The 10,000-nt window shown below is 26.0% G+C and overlaps 1 protein-coding gene across 1 annotated transcript in view; it reads right to left on the bottom strand.

Moving 5' to 3' along the window:
• The window catches only part of LOC125042984 (nascent polypeptide-associated complex subunit alpha, muscle-specific form-like), a 76,924-nt gene that overhangs the window by 37,663 nt on the left and 29,261 nt on the right, over positions 1–10,000 (bottom strand). Inside the window, exon 2 of the mRNA XM_047638858.1 lies at positions 8,586–8,621. The gene's annotated coding sequence lies outside the window, so the exon portion shown is untranslated. The remainder of the gene's footprint in view (positions 1–8,585; positions 8,622–10,000) is intronic.

Below are 10,000 nucleotides of genomic sequence, written 5' to 3'. Positions count from 1 at the left end.
TGTGTGTGGGTGTGTGGTGTTGATGTGGTGTGCCCGTGTGGGGTGGGTGTGTGTTTATTTTGTGGTGTGAATGTGTATGTGGTGTTAGTTTGTGTGTGTGTATGTGATTTGGGGTTGTGATGTGGGGTGTATTTTTTTAGTGTGTTGTGCTGGTGTGTGGTAGGGGAAAGGGGTGTATGTGATGTGTTGTGTATGTGAGTGTGTGTTGTATGTGGATGTGTGTGTGTTTTGGTGGGGTTGGGGTTTGTGGTTGTGTGTGTATGGGTGTGTTTGATGTGTGTTTGGTTAAATGTGTGTGTAATTGAGTGTGATTTGTGTGTTTGAGTGGGTGTGTGAGTGGGTGTGTTTATGGGTGGGTTATGGGTGTGTGAGGTTTTAGGATTTGTTTTTGTGATGGTTGTGTGGGTGTGTGGGTTTGGTATGTTTGGTGATGTTTGAAAGTTGATTGTTTGTAGTGGTTTTGATGGTGTGGGTTTTGGGGAGTGTGGTTTTGACTGTTTGTTTGTGTGACTTTTTGTTTTCTTGGGGTGAAATTTGGGGAATTGTGTGTGTGTATGGTATTTGATGGGGATGTTTGTGGTGTATGTTATTGTGAGTGTTGTGTTGTGTGAAATGTTGAGTGATGGTGTGTTGTGTGATGTGTGGTTTTTGTTGGTGTTGTTATTGTGTGAATGGGGGGGTATTTGTGAAAAATTTTGTTATGGTGGTGTGGGTTTTTGGTGATGGGGGGTTTTTGTGTGACGTGTGTGTGTGGGGATGTGTGTGGTTTTTTTTGATGTGTGTGTTTGTGGATTTTTTTGCTTTTTTGAATTTGTGGGTTTGTGTGAGTTGTAAGTGGTGTGTTGTTTTTGTTTTTTTATTTGTTTGTGTGTATGGGTTAAGTTTGAAATTTTGGTGTGGGTTGTGTGGTTTTTAGTTTTGGGTGTGGTTTTTTTGTGAAAGGGGTATGTGTTGTGGGTTTGTATTGTGTGTGGTGTGTATGTTTGGTTTTGTGTGGTATGGGCGTGGGTTGGTGTGGGTTATGTGTTTTAAATATTAGTGTTGGGGTTTTTGGGGGTGTGGGGGGGGTGTGGGTGTTGTGGTGGAGTTGTTTGGGGAAATTTAAAGTGTTTGTTTTTTTGGTTTGTATGGTTATGTGTGTAGTTGTGTGTATGTGTGTGTTAGGTTGTTGTTTTTTGGTGTGTTTGTTTTTTTGTTGTAAAGTTTTTTATGTGGGGTGTATTTTGTGGGGTATTGTATGGTGTGTATTTTGGTGGGTTATATATGTGGGGTGTGTATGTGTGTGGGTATTTATGTATGGGGTGGGGTATGTGTGGGGTATATATTGTATGGGTGGGTTGTTTAATCTATGAGGTGTATGTGTGTGTATATATATGGGATGTGTTGTATGTGTGGTTATATAAAGGGAGTGTTGTGTGTTTTTATATAATGGGATGTGTGTGTATGTGTGGGTATATATATGTATGGGGTGTTTTGTGTGTGTATATATATGTAGTGGGTGTATGTTGTGTATATATATGTATGTGTGTGTATGTGTTTTTTTTGTATATATTTGGGGGTGTGTGTATGTGGTGTGACTTAATTTTTGGTGTGTATTTTGTGTGTGTTTTATATATGAGTGTTGGTATGTGTGGTTAAATTGTTTGTGTGTATTGTGTGTTATGTGTGTGGATATACTGATGTTGTGTTGTGTTGTGGTATAATGTATGGTGTGGTGTTGTGTGGGGTGTATAATTTTGTGTGTGTATTGGGGGGTGTTTTATATATATGTATGTGTGTGGTGTTGTTATACTGGGATGTGTGTGTATGTGTATGGTGGGTATAAGTTGTATGTTTGGGGTGTGTAAAATTTTTGTATTAGGTATTTTATGTGTGTGTATATATGTAGTAGTGTGGGATATATGTTGTATGTGTGTATTGTGGTGTATTATATTGTGTTGTGTATTTTTATGTATTTGGGGTATGTGTGTTTATAATTTATAGTGTGTTTGTGTGTTTTATATTTATGTATTGTGGGTATGTGTGTGTATATATTTATGTATGGGTGTGTATGTGTGTTTTTTATTTGTTGTGTGTGTAATTGGTATTATTTTTGTATGTGTGTGTATTGTGTATTATATTTATGTAGTGTGGGGATTTTTGCTATATATGATGAAAGTGTGTGTATGTGTGTATTATTTATGTATTGGTGTGTTGGTGTTAAATATGTTGTATTGGGGTATGTGTGTAAAATATTCTGGTGTGTGTATTGTGTATATTTTTATGTTTGTTGTGTGTGTTTAATACTGTAGTATGTGTGTGTATTTTTGTTATTGTGTATGTTTGAGTGTGTTATTGTATTATGTATGTGTGGGGTATATGTTTGTAGGTTTGTATGTTGTGTTTATAAGTATGTTGGTGTTTGTATGTGTGTGTAGTGTGTGTGTTATGAGTAAAGTGTGTGTATATGTATTTGTTGTTGTGTGGGGTGTAAAAAATAATTGTGTGTAGTGTGTGTACTTATGTATGTGTTTTGTGTATTTATGTCTTTGGGAGTGTTGTATATCTATGAATGGGTGATTATGTGTGTGTATTATCTGTATGGTGGTATGTTGTGGTGTATGGGGTGTGTATTTTCCCCCCCCTGTGGGTGTGTGATGTGTGTATATTTATAGTGTGTGTGGTGTTGTTTATAAGGTTTGGTGTTTTGTTTTTGTGTTTCTCTGTTGGTGTTGTAGTGTGTGGTTTTAAAATGTTGTGGGTGTTGTGTGGTTTATATGTAAAGTGTGGTTGGTTTGTTTTATCTTTTTTGTGTGGTATGTGTGTGTGGTTTGTTGGTTGTTTGTTGTGTGTGGATATCTTTGTGTGTGTTGTGAAGTGTGGGTATTGTAGTTTTTGTATTTGTTTGTATTTTTATAGTTTTTTATTAGTTTTATATGTATATTTTACATTAATTTTTTTCCACTTACATTTTAATTAATATACTTTCTATTTAACTTTTTTTTAATTTTATTAGTTGTTTATATACATATTTTTTGTTTAATATGTTTTACACTACTATATTTAATTTTAATTCATTTGAATTTTTATTGTTTTTATATTTTAATTTTAAATTTTTTCATTCCCTTTGTTGTTCTTTTTATTCAATATTAAATATATTTAATTTTTTCCCTTTTTTTTTTTAATTAGTAAATTTGTTACTTATTTTTACTTTTTTTATATAGTCTTTTTAACAAATTTTATTTAATATATATAATTTTTTATAAAAAATTTAATTATATTAAAATTTAAAAACCTTAAAATTATTAATTTTAAATAATTTAAAATACATTAATTTAAATAAAATTTTTACAATAATTAATTTTAAAAATTTCATTTTACAAATAAATATAAATAAAATAATAAAAATATACATATAAATTTCATATAATTTTATACATATAAAAATAAACATTTCAAATATATACAAAATATATACATATATATACATTTTACAAATATATAACATATATAAATAAATAAAAAATATACAATATTATACACATATAATAATTTATATTTCACTACTATATATATATACAAGTATATTTCACTATACATATAATAAAATATATACAAAAACATAATATATTATAATTATTACACATACATATATATACATATATATACACAAACATATATACACATATTATTATAAAACACATAAATATATACATAATATAATAAAAACAAACATATAATACAAAATTTAAAAAACAACATATATAAATATAAAAATACATTATATAACATAATAAACAAAAAATAATAAATATATAACACATACAATATAATACTATATACTACATATATAATACATATATTACATATAACACTTTACTATATATTATCATATATGATTACACATACAAATATACTATATAAAACATACATAATATATATACATATAAATACATATATACATATATATATCATTAACAATAACATTATATCATATATATACACTACATTTAATAAATATTTATATATACATACTATTACAATACATATATATACATTATATAATCATACATAAATATATACATAAATAATACATATTTACACATACATATATTATAACATTAATATACATACATATATAACATATTATAAACTCATATATTCACATACATTATATAAATATTATATCTATATATAATATATATACATATATATATTTACATTCAATATTATAAATATTTACATATATATACACATAAATTTATATATCATACTATATTATAATTATATACATATAATATTACATATATATACAATACATATTATAAAATATATCACATATCATATATATACATATATACACTACATATATACATAATTAACATAATATATACAATAATACACTTACATATATTATATATACATATATTAATTACTTATACATATATACACATTTAATTATATACATATTATATATACATTATATTATACCATACTTATATATACATATATATAACATTCTCTATTATATACTTATATATCATATACATATATTATTACATATATATTCATAATACATATATAATATATATAAATACAATAATAATACTATATATACAATATATTATATACAATACATATATATACACATACATTATATATACAATACATATAAAATCACATAATTTATCATACATATATATATATACAAATATAAATACCAACATATATATATACATATATATACACATTATACATATATATACTATATATAAACATATATATACATATAATAATACATATAAATACACATACTTATATATACATATATATACACATACATATATATACATATTTATACACATACATATATATACATATTATATACACATACATATATATACATATAATATACACATACATATATATACATATATATACACATACATATATATACATATATATACACATACCAATATACATATATATACACATACCTAATATACATATATATACACATACATATATATACATATATATAGACATACATATATATACATATATATACACATACATATATATACATATATATACACATACATTTATATACATATATATACACATACAAATATATACATATATATACACATACAAATATATATACATATATATATACATATACACATATATATATACATATATATACATACATATACACATACATATATATATACATATATACACACATACATATATATACATATATACACATACATATATATACACATACATATATATACACATACATATATATACACATACATATATATACATACATATATATACACATACATATATATACACATATATATACATATATATACACATACATATATATACACATATATATACATATATATACACATAAATATATATATACACATACATATATATATATATATATATATATACATGGATATGGATATATATATATGGATATATATAGAGATATATATATGGATATACATATATGGATATATATATGGATATATATATATATGGATATATATATATGGATATATATATGGATATATATATGGATATAAAGATGGAGATCTATATATATGGATATATATATGAATATATATGAAAATATATGGATATATATGAATATATATAGATATATATATGGATATATATATGGATATATAAATGATATATATATGGATATATATATATATGATATATATATATGATATATATATGGATATATATATATGGATATATATATGGATATATATGGATATATATATATGGATATATATATGGATATATATATGGATATATATATAGATATATATATAGATATATATAGATATATATAGATATATATAGATATATATATATATGGATATATATATATACGGATATATATATGGATATATATATGATATTTATATATATGGATATATATATGGATATATAAATATGGATATATATATGGATAAATATATATTAATGGATATATATATATGATATTTATATATATGGATATATATATGGATATATAAATATGGATATATATATGGATAAATATATATTAATGGATATATATATATTGATATATGTATGGATATACATATGGATATATATATGGATATATATAGATATATGGATATATATATGGATATATATATGGATATATATATCGATATATAAATATGGATATATATATGGATAAATATATATTAATGGATATATATATGATATTTATATATATGGATATATATATGGATATATAAATATGGATATATATATGGATAAATATATATTAATGGATATATATTAATGGATATATGTATGGATATACATATGGATATATATATGGATATATATAGATATATGGATATATATAGATATATGGATATATATATGGATATATATAGATATATGGATATATGACTGCTTTGATGCTCCATTAGTTAGAGAAAACGACACATTGCCTTGAGAAGTCAACCGCAGGTGTCGTAGGGGAATGTCACCGCCGTGGCACAAGTGTTAGGGCGCTGAACTGTGGTTGATTAGGAAGGCGTCCAATCAGGCAAGGGTGGCACTGCTATATAACCTCTCAATAGCGAGTTGATATATATATATATATATATATATATATATATATATATGTGTGTGTGTGTGTGTGTGTGTGTATGGATATATTTATGTGGATATATTTATGTGGATATATATGTGGATATCTATATATGGATATATATATGTGGCTATATATATGTGGATATCTATATGGATATATATATGTGGCTATATATATGTGGATATCTATATGGATATATATATCATGGATATATATTTATATTATTGATATATATGGATATATATACACTTGATATATATGGATAAATATTATAGATATATATGAATATCTATTTGAGATATATATGGATATATATAAGTGGATATATATATGGATATATGTGGATGTTTATATACATAAATGGAGTTATATATATATATGGAGTTATATATATATGGAGTTATATATATATGGAGTTATATATATATGGAGTTATATATATATATGGAGTTAGATATATGATATATATATGATATATTTATATATTATATATATAGATATATGCTCATGTGCAAGTGCTCTTATCTGTATTTTAGTTTGAAATTTCCATTATATTTAATGTGTATACATGACTATATATAAACATGAATAATTTACATATATATATTAATATATAAATGATAATATATAAACATGTTATTTATTATATATAAATATAAATGTATATATATATACATACATACCTATATATACATAGATATATCTATATACATAATTATATATAAACATGTATAATTATATATAAATTATAAATTATATATATACACATTATATATAGAAATATAGAAATAACCATACATATACATATATATACACATTATATATACATATACATATATACACATATATATACACACTATATATACATATACATATAATACATATATATAATATACATATTATATATATTATACAAGATACATCATATGTATCATATAATATACAATAATATATATAATACATACAAGTATAAATACAAACAGATTATACATATCATATATATATGTATATAAATATGTATATAAATACATAATATATAAATATATAAATATATATAAATATATAAAATATGAGTAAACATATATATAATTATACATACATATATATACAATATGTCTATCTATCTATATATCTATGTATCTATCTACCTATCTATTTGTATGTATGTATACCATTACGGATATCACTTATATACAGATTATTTCCTTCACGTAAAGCTTTTGTTTACGCAATATAAACGATCGTAAACAATGACCAAACCTTCGTAGAACCAATTTTTTTTATCTTCCATTTTTTTTTTATTAGGAAACAAATTAATTTTCCAAAAGCGACCTTGACCTTGGTATTCCCTCCCTCAAAATATGACTTCGCGCGCTACCTCTGGTCTACATTCTTGTGCAAAGCCTGATAATATAGTTTAACAGAAGCACATTCCCTCTAGTCGGCCAATGCCTAATGTAAATGCGATACACATTAGGAGCATTACTCGCACTCGTTACCCCTAATTACAAGTGATGTCGGCAGAAAACTGACAAAATACTTGATAAAAGATAAGACACTATTCTTCGTTCATTTCATGCGCAGCGACGTGTTAGGTATCTGAAAACATGTCTACAAAACTGAACAATTGATATTTTGATAACACTGACATGATGCAATGCACATGTTTTTTTTAGGAGTGCGCGTGTTCGTGCGAATCAATGTATCGGATATAAAAAATATCTTGTGGAAGGATAATATTTACATAAACAGACTTGAATGTACCATTAGGACTAAACTGAATGTTAATAGAGTGTAAATTCCTTGCAATGTATCAATTATCATCCTACCTGTAGCTCATAACGCGACTGCATCATAATCATTATAGATCTTTATGAAAGTTGAAGTTATTATTTCCAACCAACTAAACATTCCCAAATAAACAATATAATATAGAATTACAATAAAAAATACTTACAATTCACGGTGGTGCAGCCGTTGGTTTCCACTTAGCCTGGAATGAAAATAACTATTAAGAAACGATACAGAAGATCGAATAAAATACAATAATACCTAACTTTTAATAATTTTCACGTTCCAATAGCCGTTCACCAAAGTGTTACAGGGCAACTCAGCACTTATTTTTTTCCTCCGAGAGTCACCGGCAGGTCAGGCCCGCACTCAGAAGGAAAACCCAACTAAGCTACTTAGTCATGAGAATATTTCGACTTCCAATGATAGAATCACAGAATTGTTTCGATTTTTTTCAAATACATGTAAATCTTAACACGGAAAATGGACGTGTGTGAATATCACTGCAACCTTTATTTAAAAAAGTAATTATTTTTCTTTTATGACCAACTGATACTAAATACCCAGCCGACGACGTTATAGCATGCACTCATCAACTGGTTTCCCCCTCGTGTAGTTAAATGATAATCAGAGCCACTGACGGGTGTGTGACTGAACGATCGATGCCCACAGCCCCTGCCCGACTCAAGCTCTACCGAAGTAAGGCCTCGTCACTTCGGCGTGCACGCTCGCGCAAGATTACGTTACTGGTGCTTTTCTCAGATGCCGGGGGTTCACCAGGACATGTAAACATCTCGACGGAATGGGTTGAGGCGACAAGTGTGCGTGCGCTGAGGCTGGTTACCACGTTAGTTGATGTAGGCTGCCACAAGACCGAGGGCGGGTTGTGAAATTATGAAATAAATGTGAATATACTTTCCTTAATAAAAAAATCAAAACATCTTCCTAAAATGAAGATCTAGAATACAAACACCCCTTTCTGATACTGCACATTTTCAACAAAGCATGCAAATGAGCTTGATTACATCCGCGCTCTCACCAGGAAATTGACTTGGTAATGTATTGCTTACCTAGTCTGTGGGAAAAAAATGGTCATAATAAGAGTGATAATAACAATAACATTTAAGATAATGCTTGTGGTGGCTGGGTGCCAAGCCAAAGATCGGCCTATTCATGTTAATTAATATGGGATACCTTCGGTAATCGGTCGATCATTCTATTCTCTTCTTTTTTAGAGAAGGGGGGGGGGATGATATATGTAGGCCTATATGCAAATTGTGTACTGATAAGCAGAAAATTATTAGAATTAGTATTTTTTCTATGATTTTCTTGTCTGATATAGTAACTGATCAAATGATATATGAACTAACTGAAACAATAATACTAATAATAACAACAACAACAACAATAATAATTATTATTTTTTTATCATCACGATAATAATAACTATAATAACAACAATACTAATAATAACAATAATGATAATAGAGATAGCAATGATAACGATGATGATAAATGATAATTATTATAATAATAATAATGATAACAATGATAGTAATAATGCCAGTAATTCTAATAATA

This window comes from Penaeus chinensis, chromosome 33, assembly GCF_019202785.1.
Source record: "Penaeus chinensis breed Huanghai No. 1 chromosome 33, ASM1920278v2, whole genome shotgun sequence".
Classification (NCBI taxonomy): domain Eukaryota; kingdom Metazoa; phylum Arthropoda; class Malacostraca; order Decapoda; family Penaeidae; genus Penaeus; species Penaeus chinensis.
Note: the sequence above shows the minus strand (reverse complement) of the source record. Positions and strands in the feature narration are given on the sequence as shown.